General features: G+C 38.8%; 1 long non-coding RNA gene across 1 annotated transcript in view; it reads right to left on the bottom strand.

Moving 5' to 3' along the window:
- LOC125128772 (uncharacterized) overlaps positions 1–23,664 on the bottom strand; it is a 94,211-nt gene that overhangs the window by 68,540 nt on the left and 2,007 nt on the right. Inside the window, exons 2-3 of the long non-coding RNA XR_007135310.1 lie at positions 16,320–16,409; positions 16,112–16,209 (exon numbers count right to left, since the gene is read on the bottom strand). This is a non-coding gene — a long non-coding RNA (uncharacterized LOC125128772). The remainder of the gene's footprint in view (positions 1–16,111; positions 16,210–16,319; positions 16,410–23,664) is intronic.

Here is a 23,664-nt window from a genome sequence, read left to right as displayed (position 1 = left end):
AACTGCGGAGGAGAAAGGGATCCCGCACCCTGGAAAGTCACCTACACGGGGGAAAGATCAAACGAACTGGAGGAATCTCCAGATGCAGAGAAGAGTATAGCAGTAAGTTGGAGTACTGAAAAGCTGATCGAGAACCGAACGGACCATCTGAACTACGGGCACAGTCACCAAAAATTGAGACGCCTGGGTGGGGGCTGGGCACCGAGACCTCGCCTCTGAAGGTTAGTCGCCGAGAAAGGGCCGGGGGACGCCTGGGTGGGGGCTGGGCACCGAGACCTAGGCTCCAGAGGATAGTCCCCAGGCTGGGGGGGCGGGGCAGAGTGGAAACTGCTTGGGAGGTCTAGAAACCATTTGACGGGGCAGAGACTGCCTGGGAGACTAGAAAACAAAGCTGTCGCAGAGGAAGGGAGCAATACTCTAGGGGCGGGGAAGTGGAAAGCCGCATCAGAGGGAACCTGGGAGAAGAGCCTGGTCTGCGCCTGTGCTGGGGAGGGGAGAGAAGAAGGGGTGGGTCCCCATAGAATACCCCCCACGCCACAGCAAGCTTACAGGCCCACTAGCTAGCTAAAAGCTGTGCTTCCCAGTGCATCCCCTCCCCCAGCTCTGCCACCCCCTACGCTCTCGCCGAACCTGGGGCTGCCTGCCATCCAGGAGGGCTGGCCTCAACAATTGCCTGAAGCCTACCACCTCAGGGGCTGTCCCTGCACAGGCCTGCTTGCCCTTTGGAGGGGCTACACTTCCGCAGAGTAGCACCAAACACCACCAGCCCCCGAGAAAAGGCCTGCAGCCCAGAAAAGCTAGAACAAGCCTAGCCAGGCAGTGAATAGATCTGCCTAATTCCCGGACGGTTTTTCTGAGTCGGGCTGCCCCAGGGAGGAGCCTCTTCGGTTTCCTAGCGGCCCTGCTACCCGCCCAAACCCCCAGGGGGTGCATTAGTGGATCAGCTGTATAGGACTGCCAGCTCCAGGCAGGACCCCCTGCAGCCCAGAAAAGCTGCAACAAGCCTGGCCGAGTCGGGAAAAGATCTCAGGCGGTTTTTTCTGAGTCAGGCTGCCCCGGGGAGGAGTCTCTTGGGTTTCCAGTGGCCCTGCTACCTGCCAAAGCCCCCAGGGGGTGCCCTAGTGGATCAGCTGCATAGGACTGCCAGCTCCAGGCAGGACCCCCTGCAGCCCAGAAAAGCTGCAACAAGACTGGCCGAGTCTGGAAAAGATCTCAGACGGACTTTCTGAGTCGGGCTGCCCCGGGAAGGAGCCTCTTCAGTTTCCAACGGCCCTGCTACCCGCCCAAGCCCCCAGGGGATGCCCTAGTAGATCAGCTGCATAGGACTGCCAGCTCCAGGCAGGACCCCCTGCAGCCCAGAAAAGCTGCAACAAGACTGGCCGAGTCTGGAAAAGATCTCAGACGGACTTTCTGAGTCGGGCTGCCCCGGGAAGGAGCCTCTTCAGTTTCCAACGGCCCTGCTACCCGCCCAAGCCCCCAGGGGATGCCCTAGTAGATCAGCTGCATAGGACTGCCAGCTCCAGGCAGGACCCCCTACAGCCCAGAAAAGCTGCAACAAGCCTGGCCGAGCCGGGAAAAGATCTCAGACAGTCTTTCTGAGTCGGGCTGCCCTGGGGAGGAGCCTCTAGGGTTTCCAGTGGCCCTGCTACCCGACCAAACCCCTAGGGGGTGCCCCACTGCCTCGGAATACCTGCTCAGCACCACCAGCCCCCTAGAAGAGCCCCTGCAGCCCAGAAAAGCTGCAACAAGCTTGGCCAGACTGTGAAAAGATCTGCCTACATTCTCAGGTCGCCCTTCTGAGTTGGGCTGCCCTAGGGAAGAGCCTCTTAGGTTCTCAGTGACCCAGATAGCTGCTCCAGCCCTCAGGGGGTGCTGCACTCCTGAGGAACAGCTGCCCAACACCACCAACCCCCTGCAAGAACCCCACAGCCTAAAAACACCAGAGCAAGCTCTGCATGACCAAGTGAAATCTGCTACCATCGTGGTGTGGACCTCCCAGTCCTGTCTGCACTCAGAAAGCCCTCCTTTGCTTCAAAGAAACACTGTTAGCCCCATCAACACTCCAGAAAAGCCACACTGCCTCAAAAAAGATTGACCAACAACGCCAGCCCTCAGGAAATATTCCACGGAAGTGACAAGGCAAACACTGCCTGATAACAGAGAGTACAACTCCCTCAGGAGAAAGAAAACAACAAGCAAGATGAAGAAGCTGAGAAACCACCCCCAGTCAAACCAACAGGAGAACTCACCTAAAACAGTCAACAATGAAACAGATCTCTGCAGTCTGACAGACCTGGAGTGCAAAAGAGAAATAGTGAAAATACTGAAGGAATTAAGAGAAGATATGAACAGTAATGCAGATACCCTCAGAAAGGAACTAGAAAATATAAGGAGGAGCCAAGAAAAACTAGAACATTCATTTGCAGAGATGCAAATGGAACTAAGGGCAGTAAAAACCAGAATGAATAATGCAGAAGAACGAATCAGTGATATGGAAGATAGAATAATGGAAATCACCCAATCAGGTCAGCAGACAGAAAACCAAATCAAAAAACAGGAAAGCAATATAAGAGACGTATGGGATAATATAAAGCGGGCCAATCTATGCATACTAGGAATTCCAGAAGGAGTAGAAAAAGATAAGGGGATGGAAAATATATTTGAAGAAATTATCACTGGAAACTTCCCAAATCTAAAGGATACTGGGTTCAAGATACAAGAAGCACAGAGGGCCCCAAACAAACTGAACCCAAAGAGACCCACAGCAAGACACATCATAATAAAAATGGCAAAAGTTAGTGATAAAGAGAGGATCCTAAAGGCAGCAAGAGAAAAACAGAATGTTACCTACAAGGGAACCCCCATAAGAATATCAGCTGACTTCTCTACAGAAACACTACAGGCCAGGAGGCAATGGCAAGAGATATTTAAAGTGCTAAAAGGAAAAAATATGCAACCTAGAATAATCTATCCAGCAAGAATACCATTTAAAATAGAAGGGGAAATAAAAATTTTTTCCAACAAACAAAAACTTAAAGAATACAGCAACACGAAAACCCAGGTTAAAGGAAATATTGAAGGGGGTTCTCTAAACCAAAAAGAAAGGAAGGAAAGGGAAGAAAAAAGAAAAGAAAAAAAAAAGAAGAAGAGGAAGACAGGACTGAGGAAACCGCAATCAGAGAGCAGTCACTCAAATAAGCCAGCATACAGATTTAATCATGAACATGCTTCAAACAAAATAAAATTAAAAAGAAAAAAATAAAAAAGAGTCATCAAAACATAAAATGGGCAAGGGATGTTAGGAAGTAAATAACCCTTTGTTTGTTTGTGTTTCTCTTCTTAATTTTAATATAGTAATGAAGTGTTTGAACTTACAGGACCATCAAGCTAAAAACACACAATTATGGGAAGGGGTTAGCATACTTAAAAAACAGGGCAACACAAGCCAAAACCAAATATTGCATTTGCAAAAAATTAAAAAAAAAAAAAACCACTCAAGCAGACAATAACAGGAGACCATCCAACCAAAAAAAAAAAAAAGGAAGAATGGAGAACCATAGAATCAACTGGAACACGAGGTTCAAATGGCAATAAATAATCATCTATCACTTATCACCTTAAATGTCAATGGACTGAACGCCCCAATCAAAAGACACAGAGTGGCTGAGTGGATAAAAAGGCAAAAACCTTCAATATGCTGCCTACAAGAAACTCACCTTAGGACAAGGGATACATATAGATTGAAAGGTGAAAGGGTGGGGAAAATAATTTCACACCAATAGACATGACAGAAAAGCAGGAGTCGCAATGCTCATATCAGACAAAATAGACTTTAAAACAAAAGACATAAAGAAAGACAAAGAAGGACACTACTTAATGATTAAGGGATCCATCCAAGGAGAGGATGTTACTATTGTCAACATATATGCCCCAAATACAGGAGCACCCAGATACATACAACAAATATTAACAGACATAAAGGGAGATATTGATGAGAATACAATCATAGTAGGAGACCTTAATACCCCCTCACATCAATGGACAGATCCTCTAGACAGAAAACCAATAAAGCCACAGAGATCTAAAGGAAACAATAGAAAAGTTAGACTTCATTGATCTCTCAGGACACTACATCCAAAAAAGCAGAATACACATTCTTTCAAATGCTCATGGAACATTCTCAAGAATTGACCACATATTGGAACACAAAGCTAATCTCAATAAATTTAGGAGCATAGAAATTATCTCAAGTATCTCCTCTGACCACAATGCCATGAAATTAGAAATCAACCATGGGAAAAGGAAAGAGAAAAAACCTACTGCATGGAGATTAAACAACATGCTACTAAAAAACTAGTGGGTCAATGAGGAAATCAAGAAGGAAATTAAAAACTACCTTGAAACAAATGTAATGAAGACACAACCGCTCAAAATCTATGGGATGCTGCGAAGCAGTGCTCAGAGGGAAATTTATAGAATACAGGCCTTTCTCAAAAAAGAAGAAAGATCCCAAATTGACAACTTAACCCTCCACCTAAATGAATTAGAAAAAGAAGAACAAAAAAGGCCTAAAGTCAGCAGAAGGAAGGAAATTTAAAGATCAAAGAAGAAATCAATAAAATAGAGACTCAAAAAACAATAGAGAAATTAATAAAACCAAGAGCTGGTTCTTTGAAAAGGTACAAAAATGGACAAACCCCTGGCCGACACTCACTCAAAAGAGGAGAGAAAGAACCCAAATAACCAAAATTATAAATGAAAAAGGAAAATCACAACGGATACAGCAGAAATACAAAAAACCATAAGCAAATAACTATGAACAACTATACGGCAACAAGTTTGACAATCTGGAAGAAATGGACAATTTCTAGAATCTTACAGCCTGCCAAAACTGAATCAAGTAGAAACAGACCAACTGAACAGACTGCACTAGACATGAAATTGAAGAGGTCATAAAATCACTCCCTACAAATAAAAGTCCAGGACCAGATGGCTTCACAGGTGAATTTTATCAAACATATAAAGAGGAATTGGTGCCCATCCTCCTTAAACTCTTTCAAAAGATTGAAGAAGAAGGAATACTCCCAAAGACATTCTGTGATACCACCATCACCCTCATTCCAAAACCAGACAGAGATACCACCAAAAAAGAAAACTATCGCCCAATATCACTGATGAATATAGATGCAAAAATTCTCAACAAAATCTTAGCCAACCGAATCCAACAACATATCAAAAAAATTATACACCATGACCAGGTTTGGTTCATCCCAGGTTCATAAGGATGGTTCAACATACGCAAATCAATCAGCATCATAACAAAAAAAAGTCAAAAATCATATGATCATCTCAATAGACGCAGAAGAAGCATTTGACAAAGTCCAACATCCATTCATGATCAAGACCCTCGCCAAAGTGGGTATAGAGGGAACATTCCTGAATATAATCAAAGCCATTTATGAGAAACCCACAGCAAATATAATCCTCAATGGGGAAAAACTGAAAGCCTTCTCCCTCCAATCTGGAACAAGACAGGGATGCCCACTCTCACCACTGCTCTTCAACATCGTTTTGGAAGTCCTAGCCACAGCAATTAGACAAACAAAAGAAATAAAAGGCATCCATATAGGAAGAGAAGAGATAAAAACTGTCACTGTATGCAGATGACATGATACTATACAAGAAAACCCTAAGGACTCAACCCCAAAACTACTTGAACTGATTAATAAATTCAGCAAAGTAGCAGGATATAAGATTAACATTCAGAAGTCAGTTGCATTTCTGTATACCAGCAATGAAATATTAGAAAAGGAACACAAAAATATGATACCTTTTAAAATTGCACCTCACAAAGTCAAATACCTCCGAATACACCTGACCAAGGAGGTAAAGGACCTATATGCCGAGAACTATAAAACTTTCATCAAGAAATCAAAGAGATGTAAAGAAATGGAAAGATATTCCATGTTCCTGGATTGGGAAAATCAATATTGTAAACATGGCCATACTACCCAAAGCAATCTACAGATTCAATGCAATCCCTATCAGATTACCCATGACATTTTTCACAGAACTAGAACAAACAATCCAAACATTTATATGGAACCACAAAAGACCCAGAATCGCCAAAGCAATCCTGAGAAACAAAAACCAAGCAGGAGGCATAACTCTCCCAGACGTCAAGAAATACTACAAAGCCACAGTCATCCAAACAGTGTGGTACTGGTATCAAAACAGACAGACAGACCAATGGAACAGAATAGAGAACCCGGAAATAAACCCTGACACCTATGGTCAATTAATCTTTGACAAGGGAGGCAAGAACATCAAACGGGAAAAAGAAAGTCTATTCAGCAAGCATTGCTGGGAAACCTGGACAGCTGCATGCAAAGCAATGAAACTAGAACACACCCTCAACACCATGCACAAAAATAAACTCCAAATGGCTGAAAGACTTAAATATATGACAGGACACCATCAAACTCCTAGAAGAAAACATAGGCAAAACACTCTCTGACATCAGCATCATGAATATTTTCTCAGGTCAGTCTCCCAAAGCAATAGAAATTAGAGCAAAAATAAACCCATGGGACCTCATCAAACTGAAAAGCTTTTGCACAGCAAAGGAAATCCAAAAGAAAACAAAAAGACAACTTACAGAATGGGAGAAAATAGTTTCAAATGATGCAACCGATAAGGGCTTAATCTCTAGAATATATAAACAACTTATACAACCCAGCAGCAAAAAAGCTAATCAACCAATGGAAAAATGGGCAAAAGACCTGAATAGACATTTCTCCAAAGAAGATATACAGATGGCCAACAAACACATGAAAAAATGCTCAACATCGCTGGTTATAGGAGAAATGCAAATCAAAACTACCATGAGATATCACCTCACACCAGTCAGAATGGCCATCATTAATAAATCCACAAAGAACAAGTGCTGGAGGGGGTGTGGAGAAAAGGGAACCCTCCTACACTGTTGGCGGGAATGTAAACTGGTACAGCCACTATGGAGAACAGTTTGGAGATACCTTAGAAATCTATAGATAGAACTTCCATATGACCCCGCAATCCCACTCTTGGGCATCTATCCGGACAAAACTCTACTTAAAAGAGACACGTGCACCCGCATGTTCATTGCAGCACTATTCACAATAGCCAGGACATGGAAACAACCCGAATGTCCATCGACAGATGATTGGATTCGGAAGAGGTGGTATATATACACAATGGAATACTACTCAGCCATAAAAAAGAATGACATCATGCCATTTGCAGCAACATGGATGGAGCTAGAGAACCTCATACTGAGTGAAATGAGCCAGAAAGACAAAGACAAATACCATATGATATCACTTACAACTGGAATCTAATATCCAGCACAAATGAACATCTCCTCAGAAAAGAAAATCATGGACTTGGAGAAGAGACTTGTGGCTGCCTGATGGGAGGGGGAGAGAGGGAGGGATCGGGAGCTTGGGCTTATCAGACACAACTTGGAATAGATTTACAAGGAGATCCTGCTGAATAGCACTGAGAACTTTGTCTAGATACTCATGTTGCAACAGAAGAAAGGCTGGGGGAAAAATGTAATTGTAATGTATACATGTAAGGATAACCTGACCCCCTTGCTGTACAGTGGGAAAAAAATAATAATAAGTAATTAAAAAAATTAATAAAGTTGATCAAAACAAAAAAATATAAAAAAAAAGAAGTGAGGAGAGAACTTTTGATTGAACATGCCTCATTCTCCTGAAACACCTTCCCTCCAAAGTAAGTAAATGAATAAAAAGAGAACAAAAAATATAAGAAAAAATGATGGAAGATAAAGATGATGAGGAATTTAAAATAAAAAGGAGATGAAGAGTGGTATTCAATAAAAGCTAAAAACTGGGTGCCTAGATAGGAGGTTATCCATGAAAAATGTTTCTTCTTCCCGTCCATCCTTTCTCCTCTCCCTCCTCCTCTTCTTTTTCTCATCCTTATCCTCCTACTCCTTCTTCTCTTTTTCATCTAATTTGCCCTAAAGAAACCTGGAAATATTCAGGACACAGAGGCACAAGGCATTGGAGGGAGGTGGTGGTGAAGCTCAATTCTGAGAACAAGGAGAATGTCTGAAAATGGCTAGATCCTTGGATTTTATCTACTCCCAACACCGGTAAGTTAAGTACTTCCTTCTTTATTTTCTCCTCGCATTCTACCTTCCAAGATACCAATAGTTTAGCTTCTAGATGAATTACTACATCCAAGAGGCTCTGGACACTAGTCAATGTGGGAAATGGGACTTAAGCTAAAAGGATTACATCCAAATTTTTGTACTGATTGGTGGGAGTCCAGCCAGCCCCCCCCTTCTCTACCTGCTCCTGTAACACAGGCATTGATAGACCCTCCCAGGTGGGAGAATAAGAGAATACTTCTCTGGAGAAGCAAATGACCCCAAAGAAAACTGATGATTGAGAGATTCCATTTTTTTTGTTTTTAAGCAGGTTCGTTACCAATCACCATACAGTTGAGGCACCCTATTCACAAACACACAGTGCTACCCTATGAGATTACAGGGTATTATGCTTAAATATGAAACAAAAATTAAGAATTACAAGACATTTGAGTAAAGTCTTCAAAATGAAAGACAAACAGACAGTATAAAGAGAAAATAAAATACTTAAAGGAAACAGACACACTAAAAGAAGCAGAACATACTTTAAGGAATATTCTCATGGAAATAACAGATGATTATTGTAAGCATAAAACAAGAACAAGCATGCTGTAAAAACAGAATGAAGAACAAGAAAAACTTTGGAAATAAAAAATAAGATTGCTAAAATGAACAATTCAATAGGAGATTTGGAAGGTAATGTTGAAGAAATTTCCCAGATAGTAGAGCAAAAAAGAGATCGGAAACAAGAGATGAAAAGAACTTAGAGGATCCAAAAAAGGGTCCAATTTTCAAACAAGACAATGAAGAAAAGGAAATCATCTAAAGAACTACACAAAAGGAGTTCCCGTCGTGGCGCAGTGGTTAATGAATCTGATTAGGAACCATGAGGTTGCGGGTTCGGTCCCTGCGCTTACCCAGTGGGTTGACCACCTGGCGTTGCCGTGAGCTGCGGCATAGGTCGCAGACGAGGCTGGGATCCCGCGTTGCTGTGGCTCTGGCGTAGGCCAGTGGCTACAGCTCCGATTCGACCCCTAGCCTGGGAACCTCCATATGCCGCGGGAGCGGCCCAAAGAAATAGCAAAAAGACAAAAAAAAAAAAAAAAAAAAGAACTACACAAGAAAATTCCCCAGAACTAAAACATGTGGAGATCAGTCCAGATTTAGGGGGATGTAAGAAAAATAAAAGCAGAGGAAGAAGAAATTATTAATTGAGCACCTGGAGAACAGTACTGAAATACTATAGTAAACACAGACAAATGAAAAAAAAACTGACAAGTAAAAACTTTAGATAGTTATTAATCATAGGAAAAATTAAAGGGTTGTACAAGAAGGAAAAAGTAGTTACAGTGTCCTACTTATACAAAACATCCTTTCTGTCCTACTTCACCTACAATGACAAAATATTTTTGGGTGGTCAGAATAAAGTAAACCCTATATAGGAAGGATGGTGGAAGGAGAAAGGGAGTGGTGTGGGCAAGTAACATTGCTACACTGAGATAGCAGTAAAATACATTATTTAGAAATATGGAAATATCAGAGAAAACACATTTTTAGAAGAATTCAGTGTTTGGTTTGGAGAAGAGGATTGGCATTATTGTAATTCTTTTAGTAAAATTTGCCTTAATAAAAATCTAACCAAAATTAATAAAAAAGGGAAAAGCAAAGATTACAAAAAAGGTAAAAGAGACTAGAAAATAAACAGTCAAGACTTAAACTTTAAATGTAAACTTTAAATAATATAGAAGAAATTTTATATGTAAATCTGGACCCTATTTGTAATAGTTTTTTAAAAATACAGTCAAATGTATTTCTCTTATTTTCACATTACATTAGTGCCTTCATTTATGAAATTTATGCTTTTGTTTGGCATCTTTAAGTCTATGTAAAACATATACTAACTTTTTTTTTTTTTTTTGGCTTAAGTATCCCAGGCTAGGGATCCAATCAGTGTAGGGTCCCAGGCTAGGGGTCTAATGGGAGCTGTAGCTGCCAGCCTACACCACAACCTCAGTAACGCTGGATCCCAACCTAGTCTGCGACCTATACCACAGATCATGGCAACACTGGATCCTTAACCTACTGAGTGAGGCCAGGGATCAAACCTGCATCCACATGGATGCTAGTCAGATTTGTTTCCTCTGAGCAAGGACAGGAACCCCTGAAACATACCCTAACCTTTTAAGAATAAGAACAAAAGATCCAAAGTGTCACACACTTGGCATTCTACCAAGTTAATAAGAGTAACTCTGTAACAATATACTTCTGCAAAACTTTGTTTTTAAAGTGAGGCTAGGGAACAGCTCACCTCCTTCCTTAGGTATTGGCTGTAGGAACAGAGACTCACTCAAACTAGCTAAGTAATGAAGAGGAATTTACTTAAACAATAAAGCACAACTAAAAAAAACAAAACAAAAGAAAACAAACCTCAAGGGCAGGTTTTATGAAAGAATGGAACCAAGGAAACAGAATGCCATCAAGATCCAAGGCTGCTGGCTAACTTCATTCTATTCTCTCTCTCCAGGGCCACAGGGACTTTTATTTCTTCATCTTTCTATGCACCTGAATTACTTTCTTTCTCTATGGAGCACAACTCCATATTTCTCCTATACAAGCCCAAGTATGGCCACTCCACAGTCAGCTTTAGGTGATCTCTCTAAGTGTTCCAAAGTTGTGACAAGAGTTTCTAAATTCCAATTCCAGATGCATGGAAGATGAATCTGATTGGCCTAGCTTGAGTCAGGTACCTACAACTGAACCAAACAACAGTGGGCTGTGTTTATCTGATGGGGTATGATATTCTGCCGGGTATGAGTGTGTGTGTGTGTGTGTGTGTGTATTATGAGCTGTCATGTGATTATATGCTCACTTAGCAGGGATTTAGGGAAGAAAGAAGAGATGACAAACTGGCAAACTAACAGGTCTGCTTTACCTTTTCAGCTCTCTTGATAAAACTCAAAAGGTTTCTTTCCATCCCTAGTCCAGTTCCTCCAAACAAAACAGACACTCAGTAAGTTGGAGAGATTGACAGGTATCCCAAATGATGTTGTGAAATGTGAGAAAAGAAATGTATGTCTCTCTTCTCATCCTTGATTTTTTTTTTTCACATGTATACATTAAAATTCTAAATCAGAGGAGTTATAGGAAACTTTCCTAGTTCTCCCTCTAAGATACAGTCTCACAATTGACTAGTATTTTAGGTCAACGTGATTATCTTGTGATGTGAGTTTTTACTTGAAGATTTTCATTGTGTCTATTAGTGATATCACAGGAAAAGTTCTCCAGAAATTATTGTTCCAGCTATTGTTGCATTGTTTATTATTAAAGTATTAAAAATTACATTTATATTTTCAAGTATGTGAAACCAATTCTTATATCCCCAACTATTTTATATCCTATGTAGTTAAGTAATAGGGAACAGGGTTAGGATGATGAGTAATGGGTTGGAAGAAAAACATTAGATTTTAAAACACAAGCTATTTGAACTAGCATTATATTAGCCTCCATAAAAAAAGTCCCATATGTTCATTTCTTAATAATTGCTCTCATTTGCTTTTAAAGCTGAAAAAAAAACAAAATTAAAATTTTGTTAAATGATAGTCATTTCTTGGCGTTTTTCCCCTAAGGACATCAAGGAGAAACTCCAATGAGCAGAGAGAAAGGAAAAACACTGTATGTTAGCAGGTTTTATCAGCAGTATTTTTATAGGTTAAAGAGGTGCAGTTTTAGGTTATGTGTAAGAAAAGATGAGACAGGTGTAATTACAATCCCATTGCATTCCACATCCTTACAGATAAATTGGTTTTGAGTAGGTAGTTGCTAATTTTATAAATTTAAGAAACCATCTGGGCTTCATGGAAATCTTGATCAAAATTTACGATAATTGCCTGAAGATTTAAAAAATTTAAAGTAGACGGATTAGTAAAATGTGGATAAAAATGTAACAAATAGAAATTACCCTTGTATCTTCTAAGACATTATTTTCAAATCTACATCAGGCTTCTATTTAACTGTCACTAAGGAAATATTATACAGTTTGCTAGATCATTCTGCACTAGAACTGACTGATGAATGGAAAAGAAAGTAGAACTAGCCCACGAAATGACTTCATTAGAGTGATTATTTTTAAGCACTTAGAATTTATGTTATTCATGTGTTAGGTATTGTGCTAAGCTTTCAGAGCAATTTTCACATTTAATTTTCTTAATAACCTCTGAGGTAGGTATTATTATCTTCTATCAAATGAGATATCAGGGACTAACACAAAGGCATATTATTAACAATTGGCAAAGCTAGAAACCAAGCCAAAGTTTTAGTATATGTGTAACTGGGTCATTCTGCCAGGTACAGCAGAGATTGACAGAATATTGTAAATCAACCATAATAAAAATTTTTTTAAAAAAGTTTTAGGATTCCAAGGAACATCACTGTTTCAGTACATGGATTGCCATTGAAAAAAACAACAATTTCATGAGTTCTTTTTAAGGGCAGCAGTAACTGTGAGAAATAGTATGTCCTTGTATTTGTGTCATATATTCATCCCAATCATTATTTGCATGGTTACAATTTCACTCAGTGATAATTTCTTCAAAAATCTATGTCTCTTCATAGGTTTGGCCACTGGTAATTTAGATACATTTCAGGAGCTCAGCTACCTAAGTCAGCAAAAAGAGTTTTGATATTTTATTAAGTAATGAATATATTTCTTCCTTAAATTAAAAAATTCTTTATCTTTTCTAATTAGAAACAAGTTGTTTTTCTAAGTTAACATTTATGTAACTGCTCTTATATGACTGCAATTTTGAAACTCTGGAAAAGAACTCTCAAAATCAGACCAGTGTACTCTGGTTGAACTTTTGTTTTCAAGTTAATTGTGCTTAGCATGCATCTCAGGTTGATAAGCTTGTCTGTGTTGACACTAAAGTATCTACTCATTGATATTATGCTGCCAGTTACAACTATTTTCATAAGTGATAAACCAAATTTAGCTCTTGATAGTTTAAAATATTTAACTGTTATCACTAACACTTCTCAAGAATATCAACATCATTTTATTTTGTTTTTCATTTCCCAGCATTTTTAGAATGTGAACACTTCTGTTCAAAATCAATGGTTAAAGGTTTTGCTAGCTATTTACGAACTACATGAAGACCTGCAAGACTAGTTTCCATTGTTTTAAATATATAGTGTAAATCTGACCTCTTATGTCCTATACTCATATTAAATCAGTCTAGATTAAGTATAATAATCATAAATACCATTTCTGGCTACTAAATTAATTATTCCTTAAATTATTATATTAGACTGTCATAACTGGGAAAACTGATATATTAAAATAGATTAGTTTTCACAAGTTTGATTTAACATGTTATATATTTCAAACTAGACTTAAACATAGCAGATTCTTATTTTCAAAGAATTCTGGAGGCAAAAACAAACAAACAAACAAAAAACAAAACACCACTATGTAAAACAAAAAGCCATAATTCCTCTTGAGAGTTTTCAGTGCACAGAAATCTGTAATTCAAGAGATTACTTATTTTTATTCCTGCATAGGGATTTTGTCTGATCTATTATTTTATGGAGAGGCTGGACTTTAGCTGTGAAATTTACCTACAAAATTATTTTATAATAGAAAATAACATTCTTTTGCTTTCAGTATTACTATGTAAGAAAAAAAAATGGACTAAAACTAGACTATTAAGGTTACCTTTCTTTTTCTCCCTAAGGACAGCAGGGAAGTTACAATACAAAGTAAAATAAAAATAAAGAAAAAGCACAGATTTGTAGAGGCACAATTCAGATTCTGAAATTTCTCCTGGCCTGAAGTGTTACAACAGACACAGCATGCAGGAGGGATCTTTAAGGGAGTCTCCTGTGTCATCAAGGATCTGGATTACATCATAGTTGAATTTCATCTTTTCCATCTCCTAATTTTTATGGTTCTACTCTCCCAAAGGCTGCTGTAATCTATCCCATGGGTTCTCAAAATAAGCAAAATTTAAAATAGAAATATCGCTTCTCTGGTGTCTTTATTATTTTTGCCTTTTGTTTATACCACATCTTTTTGTAGAGCTAACAGTATCTTCTACTCCAGTTCCAATGAAAATGCTCTTTATATATTCACTGTTTTTTTCAATGAGAGAAGAATTTTAATATTTGAAAATAAAACTCAAAATGGATTGAAGACCTAAATGTGAGGCTAGATACTATAAAGTTCTTAGAGGAAAACCTAGGCAGAACTCTCTTTGATATAAACTACAGAAACATCTTTTGGATTCATCTCCTAGACTAATGAAAATAAAAACAAACAAAAAACAAATGGGACCTAATTAAACTTAAAAACTTCTTCACAGCAAAGGAAATCATTTAAAAAATGAAACAACAACCCACAGAATGGTAGAAAATCTTTGCAAATGAAGCAAATGACAAGGGATTAATCTCTAAAATATACAAACATCTCATACAGATTTATATAAAAAAACCACCCATTTAAAAAATGGTCAGAAGATCTAAATAGACATTTCTCCAATGAAGACAGAAAGATGGTCAAAAAGTCTATGAAAAGATGCTCAACATCACTAATAATTGGAGAAATGTAAATCAAAACTACAATGAGGCACCATCTCACACCAGCTAGCATGGCCACCATCAAAAAGTCTACAAACAGTAAGTAAATTCTGGAAAGGGTGTGGAGAAAAGGGAACCCTCCTACAATGCTGATGGGAATGTAAGCTGGTGCAGTTACTATGAAGACTAGTATGGAGGTTCCTTACAAAACTAAATATAGAACTACCACATGACCCACAAATCTCACTCCTAGGCATTTATCTGGAGAAAACTGTAATTCAAAAGGATACATGCACCCCAATGTTCACTGCAGCACTATTCACAATAGCCAATACATGGAAGAAATCAAAATGTCCATCAACAAAGGAATGGATAAAGATGTAGTACATACATACAATGGAATATTACTCAGTCACAAAAGAAGGAAATAATGCCATTTGCAGCAATACGGATGGAACTAGAGATTATCATACTAAGTGAAGTAAACTGCAAAGAGAAAGACACATATCATATGAGACCACTAATAAGTGAAATCTAACAAAAAATGGTACAAACGTGTTGTTAATCACAACACAGAAACAAGACTCAAAGATTTCAAAACCAAACTTATGGTTACCAAAGGTGAAACATGGGGGTGGGAGGGATAAATTAGAAGGTTGGTATTAGCATATAAACATTAGTCTATATAAAATAGGTGAGTAATAAGGACTTTCTGTATTGCACAAGGAAATGTACTCAATACTGTGTAATGGCCTACATGGGGAAAATAATCTGAAAAGCAATGGATATATGTATAACTGATTCACTTTGCTGTACACTTGAAACACATTATATATTAACTACATTCTAAAAAAAATTAACAAAAAAGGAGTTCCCGTCGTGGTGCAGTGGTTAATGAATCCGACTAGGAAACATGAGGTTTCGGGTTCGGTCCCTGCCCTTGCTCAGTGGGTTGACCACCTGGCGTTGCTGTGAGCTGCGGTGTAGGTTGCAGACGTGGCTCGGATCCCGCGTTGCTGTGGCTCTGGCATAGGCCAGTGGCTACAGCTCAGATTCGACCCCTAGCCTGGGAACCTCCATATGCCGCGGGAGCGGCCCAAAGAAATAGCAAAAAGACAAAAAAAAAAAATTAACAAAAAAGAATTTTGGTGATTTTTGAAATGACTCTAATAATACATTTACTCTGCTTTACTGTAAAATGTAATCTAAATGAATTTTGCTCAATTTATGAGACAAGAGCTATATCTGAAATAAATTTTCCAGAAATGTTTTGTGTCATGCAATATTTCAAATATAATTTTATTTTTCTTCTTAGATCAGATTGGAGCAATCCCTCCCCAAACATATTTTTAAAATAAACAAAATTACAGTAGTTCTTACTTTTTAGTATGTTCACTCCTTCAGAAGAGGGTAATGAGTCCCACTTGGGAAGCATGTGCCAAGATGCTCAATGACTTTTTTCTTTAAAAACACAGATACTAAGGATAGGAAAGAATTTTCACCAATTAGGGAGTTTTTCTAAAACAACAACAACAACTAGAAGTTGCCATCTTGAAAACAGGTGAATTACCATTTTGAATTGCCTTACCTTATCTGAGAATAGGAAAGGATTTAAGAAGTCAGCGGCAGTACTCAAATATGTCCTCCATATGATGCTAATTCAGGTGTCCACTGGTCCCTGGTAAAGAAGTTAAATTACTCCTTCTTAGGAACTGTTCTTTAGTGAATGCTTAGTATTCTCTTATTGCTAAAATAGCAATTTTAAGGTGAAATGATGTGAAGCTAATTTGTGGTTGTTACTTTTAATATACTCAGCAAAATAAAAAGTTGGCAACCATATATTGGTCTCCTCATCTCTTCCCTTGAAATTTTACTGGTTCATAAATCACACACTGGTGAGCACTAAAGAAGCTTCTGTCTATCTTTTCTTTTTTTTTTAAATTTTATAGCTGCAACTGCAGCATATGGAAGTTCTCAGGCCAGGGTTTGAATCTGAGTCACCGCTGCCACCTATGCCACAGCTGTGGCAACGCTAGATCTTTTAACCCACTGGACTGAGCTGGGGATTAAACCCACACCTTCACAGTGACCTGAGCAGCTGCAGGCGGATTCTTAACCTACCGAGCCATAGCAGGAACTTCAAAAGGAGTTTCTGTCTTTCCATAAATACTTCTTGAGTACCTGAGGACAGATCATGAACATGACACACAGGTGTCAAATAGGTGTTGGAGTCTTGTGATAGATATAAATAAGTAATGATTATAATTTAAGTGGAACAAGTGCTTTTAGGGAGACAGAAGTGAAAGGAATATTGGAACATATGAGCAGGGCACCTAATTCTGATCAGGGGAAGTCAGGCAAGGATTTCTCTAGCACATACTGGCTTTGTGAGTAAAGTATCTTCTTTTAGGTAGGTACTTGGAAAAGCAAGCCAAAGGGCTGCTTTATCACCATGGAATTAGAGCAAATGGCTGGATTAGAGCCTGTTGAACTCTGATGAAATAATTGTATCCCAACCAGTACAATAGCTCCTTAGCAGGCGGATATTAATATCTCTAGAGGCAGGGTAGTGGGATAACATTTTTGAGGTAAGATGTGATATTAATTTTATCTGTCTGTCTCTGTTTTTGCCTCCATCTCTCTGAGAATTAAACTTTCCTCACCCTCCTACAGATCCCGAATCTTTGTCTCAGAGGGAAAGGGTGTCTGAGGGAGAAAACTGAGAGGGCACAAACCTCATCTTTCTGGTTTTGGTTTTCAAAACCTACCAGAGAGGATACACCATAGATGCCGCTGGATAAATCACAAATAAGACCATGCCTAGGGAATAAAACACTGGGGGTGTGGGGAAATTCCCCTGAGACTACACTATTGCTCTCACATGGCTGGGGACTAGAGGCAGGAGTGGTAGAGAGGAAGAGGATACTCAAGTGGAGCTAATGAAAGCCTTGGCGGCTCCCAGGGAAAGAAGCTCAATATCCAGTCAGAGTCTTAAGGATGCGAGAGACCCAGGGGGAAAAAAAAGGCTGGAAGGTATGCCTAGGGAGGGAACCTCAAATTCCCATGTGACCCAAAAGTACTCAGGAGAGCCATGGGATGTGGAGGTGCTTATGGAGAAAAACAAGGGTTGTATTGCTAACTGGAAAACCAGGCAGGCTTCCCAATGCCTTGAGACTATGTACGCATGACTGATACGAAGTGGTATGGCTGTACTGGTTGACCAATTATCAAAGTGCTTTATATTTCTTGATAGCCATTTACCCAGACTCACCTGCCTTCCTCAGGCTAAAGGATTAATGCCTGAGATAGCAGAGGAACCTCCAGGATGCCACATAAGCACTAAACCTAGCACCTGCATCCTTCCTGACTGGTTGGTATACTAGTTATCTCATGTTGTATAATACTTTACTCCAAAAATTGGCAGCTTAAAGCAATAATTACTGTTTGCTATCTCAGAAGTTCTGTACATCAGGAATTTGGGAGCAGCATAGCTGGACTATTGCGGCTCACAGTCTATCATGATTCTTCAGTTATGATGTCAGCTTGGCATACCATCTTGACTGGGACTAGGGGATCAATTCTAAGATGACATGGCTGGCAAGTTGCAGAAGGCCTCAGTTTTTCACCATGTGGACCTCTCTGTGAAGCTGCTTGAGTATCTTTATGACATGACATGTGCCTTCCCCATGAGTGATCTAAGAGACAGCAATGCAGAAGCTACGGTGTCTTTTATGACTGTCTTCCTATATCCAATCACTTGCAAAGGATCGGGATGGAGGATAATGTGAGAAAAATAATGTATATATATATATATATATATGTAAACTGGGTCACTTTGCTATACAACAGAAATTGGCAGAACATTGTAAGTCAACTATAATAAAAATAAAAAAGAATCAAAGTCACACTCCATCATTTCTGAAATATCCTATTGAAGACATATGTCATCCCTATTTTTCGTGGGAGAGACTGACTACACAGGGTGTACTAACTAGGAGGGGAAAATAATTGGAAGCCATCTTGAAGGCTCCCACCACAGTCAGTGACTTTGTCTTATGTACTGTTAAGTATTTAGAATGTCACTTTCACAGGAGTCAGAGTAGCCATGGAAGAGAAGCAGAAGTACAGGGCAAATTCCTATTACAACAAGGAATCCGTAACTGGTATGTAACACTAAGTAAGAGTACTATTATGCCATATGCTAGATCGTGTATGAGGAATTTTTTTATTACTTCTAATCCTTGTTATAATTATCACATATTATTATAATCATTCAACATGAGAAAACTAGTATTTGATGAAGTTAAAACAAATTGTTCAAATTACCTATAATTTATATGCCAAAAGTGCTCAACCTTGGACTAAAACTCAGCAAGCTCTGTACAAGAGAGCAATGTACATGTATGTTAGCAGAGAACCCATTGCTGATAGATAGAATATAAAAGAACTCTTCACTCTATGGCACGATACATACAATTGTAATTAATAAAACTACTTTGGGGATTCTTTCTTTAAGTCTAAACTCTTAATTTTACCACATATACAACATTAGAATCTATCAATGGTTGCTTAAGGCCAATAATTAGTCTAAAAGCTTAGAAGAGCAATATGTAATGTCACTGCCACTCCCTGATGAGTACTGGTCAGTTATTTTTGTAGACTGACTCTCAGTTTGGGTTTCATTAATGTTTTCTCATGATGAGACTGAGGTTACGTTTAATATTCCATAATCTTGCTATTGCTAGGAAAACTGAATCAACTGAAATCACTCCCACTTTGCCTGCCCCTTTCCCACCACACCCACAGGACAAATGTTCAAGCCCATTTTAATTTTTTTATTTTTATTTATTTTTATTTTTTTATTTTTTGTCTTTTTTCTATTTCTTTGGGCCGCTCCCGCGGCATATGGAGGTTCCCAGGCTAGTGGTCAAATCGGAGCTGTAGCCACTGGCCTACGCCAGAGCCACAGCAACGCAGGATCCGAGCCGCGTCTGCAACCCACACCACAGCTCACGGCAACGCCGGATCATTAACCCACTGAGCAAGGGCAGGGACCGAACCCGCAACCTCATGGTTCTTAGTCGGATTCGTTAACCACTGCGCCACGACGGGAACTCCTCAAGCCCATTTTTAAAAGATGCAAAAGAAATAATAATAGAAACACAATGAGCAGAGGAAATTAAAATATTATGATGTTAAAAGAATTTCTAGCTAGGTGACAACAATTTGAACCAAATGGCAGCTTTTGCAGTATATCTATATTATTCCTTACTTCATAGTGTTAAGATAAAAAATGCTCACAATTTAAAAAATTATGGGAGTTCCCATTGTGGCTCAGCAGGTTAAGAACCTGACATAGCATCCATGAGAATGCAGGTTTGATCCCTGACCTCGTTCAGTGGGTTAAGGATCCAGAGTTGCCACAAGCTGTGGTGCAATTTTCAGATGCGGCTTGGATCCTGTGTTGCTGTAGCTGTGGTATACGCTGGCAGCTGAAGCTCCAGTTCGACCCCTAGCCACGGGAAATTTCATATGCCATAGGTGCAGCCATAAAAATAAAAAATAAAAATAAAACATTACGTTACACAAAGTTTAAAAAACGTTGATATTGTGCTGTTTCCTCAGGAATGAGGTGGTACTGGATGGGGTTGGTGGAATGGATTTAGACGGTGGGCAGTTTTCTTAGAGACATTCTGTCAGACCAGTTTCTTTCCTAAATAAACCCATGAGATTGACTAAATAAGCCCTCCTATATGCAAAAAATAATATAATTTATGATCTGAAAGATAATATGGCCATATTTTCCCCAATGTGGTTACTAGTCCTTCAGCCAAACTTAGCCAAGAATGGTCAGCATGACCTTAGAAATTTGAAAGAATGACCAGTAAAATAAATGACCTTGTGGCCTGGTGGCAAGAGTAAGATTTTTTAGGACTACAGGTCTGAGTAAATAACCTAGCCACTTGTGTCTTAAGTGATGCTACCAAAACACTAAGGAGAAGGACAGTTGAAAAATGAAAATTACATCTATAACAGAATAATATGTAATTATAAAAATTAATATACAGTGGATTTTTGTGTGAGTTTTGTTCACTGTGAATAAATACTCTTTAGAATGTTTTTGAAGTAAAAAATTCAGTTACAGTTCGACTGTAGAAAACGGAGTCTTAGATGGGCTCCAGAGAACAATCAGGTCAGAGTAATGATAAATTTGTATGTGAGAGTTGTAGTGAGACCAATTTACTTCAATAGATAATTTTATGGGTAGTATAAGCTGTGCTACACAATGTGGGATATTTTAACTCACTATGAGTAAAACAGAACAAAGCAGACAGTAGATTCTAAATAAATGATTTGATGATGATGCCAAATATTGCAAAACCAATTAAAATGGTATTATGCTTTGTTCTGTTAAATAATGTCCATTTTATAAACGCCATAAGGTTTACTGCATTTAAGAAGTTGCTTTAGGAGTCCCATCGTGGCGCAGCGGTTAACCAATCCGACTAGGAACCATGAGATTGCGGGTTCGATCCCTGGCCTTGCTCAGTGGGTTAACGATCCAGCGTTGCCGTGAGCTGTGGTGTAGGTTGCAGACGCAGCTGGGATCCCGCATTGCTGTGGCTCTGGCGTAGGCCGGTGGCTACAGCTCCGATTTGACCCCTAGCCTGGGAACCTACACTGATTGGCTCTCTAGCCTGGGATCCTTAAGCCAAAAAATAAATAAATAAATAAAAGTTAGTGTAGGAGCAGCCCTAGAAAAGGCAAAAAAAAAGTGTTAAAAAAAAGAAGTTGCTTTAGTCCTTCATAATGTCTGAAGATATTAACTGAATTAAGTAAACTATGAAAATAAAAAAGAAGCACTTTAAAGTACTTTGTGGGCCAATTTGGCTTGATAAATAATCAAAGCTTATCCTATCTCAAAGAAAATGTGGGCTTAGTCAAAGTTATTCCTTTCTGACCCTAGTTTATTCTGATGTATTGTTATCCTAACTATTTAAACATGATTTCATAGGAAAAAAATAAAAATCATAAGATAGCTTCACATTTTAAAAAGACAGATAATAGATTACATTCATGTACCTTGTTCATTCTGCTTTTGAGATCATTAAATGAAGTAGTGCTTCCCATGGTGTCAGACATGCATAATCTAATATTTGGCTGCCTGAATCGTTTCCTGATATTTATCACCAATATTTGACAGTTGTTCAATCAGAGAAACTGGATTAAACATTTTTAACATGCATGAATGAAAACTCTTCTTTTTCAAAGGAATAAGATGGTGAGAGCTAAAACTTTGAGAACATTTGTGAATGTGGATTTACGGAAAGTATGCTTGATGTTTATGTTTCCATAGTTATGGTTTTACCTATAAAAGATATTTCTTTTTAAATTTACATGTATAATATCATAAAATGTTAAAGAAGAATTTAGATGTTTTGTCACTGACATGCCAGCTTTCTCCTGAGTGTCTGAGGAAAGCACATTTTATTGGACATCTAAAACGTTATAAAACATGGGAGTTCCCATTGTGCCTCAGTGGTTAGTGACCTGACTAGCATCCGTGAGGACGGAGGTTCCATTCCTGGCCTTGCTCAGTGGGTTAAGGATCTGGTGTTGCAGTGAGCTGTGGTGTAGGTCACAGACATGGCTTGGATGCTGTGTTGCTATGGCTATGGTGTAGGCCTACAGCCACAGCTCCAACTGTACCCTAGCTTGGAAACCTCCATGTGCCACAGGTGTGGCCCTAAAAAGACAAAAGACCAAAACAAAACAAAAAAGTTATAAAATATGAACAGATAGTCACTTTGCTCACTTCAGAGAGTACAAACATTTTTCCTATAAATATTTCATATTTCACTTATAAAGAAGGTGACTTTTTTCCTGTAACTATTTCATCTCATCTTTCATCTGTGATCTAAACAACTCATCACCTCCATATGAATTTCCATAGTACATGTCCATTTTATAAACGCCATAAGGTTTACTGAATTTAAGAAGTTGCTTTGTTATGTACTAGTATCAACAACTTGAGCATATTATTTCATTTAAGGGCCTCAGATTAGGAAACATGTATAATGTCCATCAGTGTTTTTCTTTTTCTTTTGTATTTTCTAGGGCATATGGAGGTTCCCAGGCTAGGGGTCTAATCAGAGCTGTAGCTGCCAGCCTACACCACAGCCACAGCAACGCGGGATCCAAGCCGCATCTGCGACCTACACCACAGCTCATGGCAAAGCCAGATCCTTAACCCACTGAGCGAGACCAGGGATTGAACTTGCAACTTCATGGTTCCTAGTCAGATTTATTAACCGCTGAGCCATGACGGGAACTCCAGTATTTTTCAAAATAGGACACTTTACCATCCCTAGTGGGTCACAACTAATATTTTTTTATAAAATAAAATGGAATTGACTCAATTAGAATAGAAAATATAAAGAACAAGACACATTAGAAGGCTAGTTTACAAAATTTTGTTTTGGCTTTAAATATATGAATGCATATGATGTGATGTAAAATGTATTCCTTAATATGAGTTGCAGGCAAAAAAGTTTGACAAATCTTGTTCTAAAAAATTGAACTGCCTTCTAAGTTTAAAATGAAATTATTCTAGTTTCCAGTTCAAAATTTCTGACATTAACCTCTTTTAACTCAATGTTATATGGTTTATTGCCTGATAGACAAGAGTAGCTAGCTACAAAGGCATTTAGTTAAAATGATTAGAAAATATTTCCTACCTCAATTAGTTGTAATTGTTAATACCAATTGTAAATCGTTAAAAGACAACCCCTTGGGCTCTTACCCACTCTGGGCAAATGCCAGACCCAAGGCAGAGAGGAGTTTGGCATGTTTTAGAAAAAATATTTGCAGTCTAGTGAAAGACAGAAGGGCAGGAAGGAGATGGGGTAAGAAATGTAGGAGGAAGGTGGCCT

Source organism: Phacochoerus africanus, chromosome 6 (assembly GCF_016906955.1).
Source record: "Phacochoerus africanus isolate WHEZ1 chromosome 6, ROS_Pafr_v1, whole genome shotgun sequence".
In the NCBI taxonomy this organism is placed as follows: Eukaryota; Metazoa; Chordata; class Mammalia; order Artiodactyla; family Suidae; genus Phacochoerus; species Phacochoerus africanus.
Note: the sequence above shows the minus strand (reverse complement) of the source record. Positions and strands in the feature narration are given on the sequence as shown.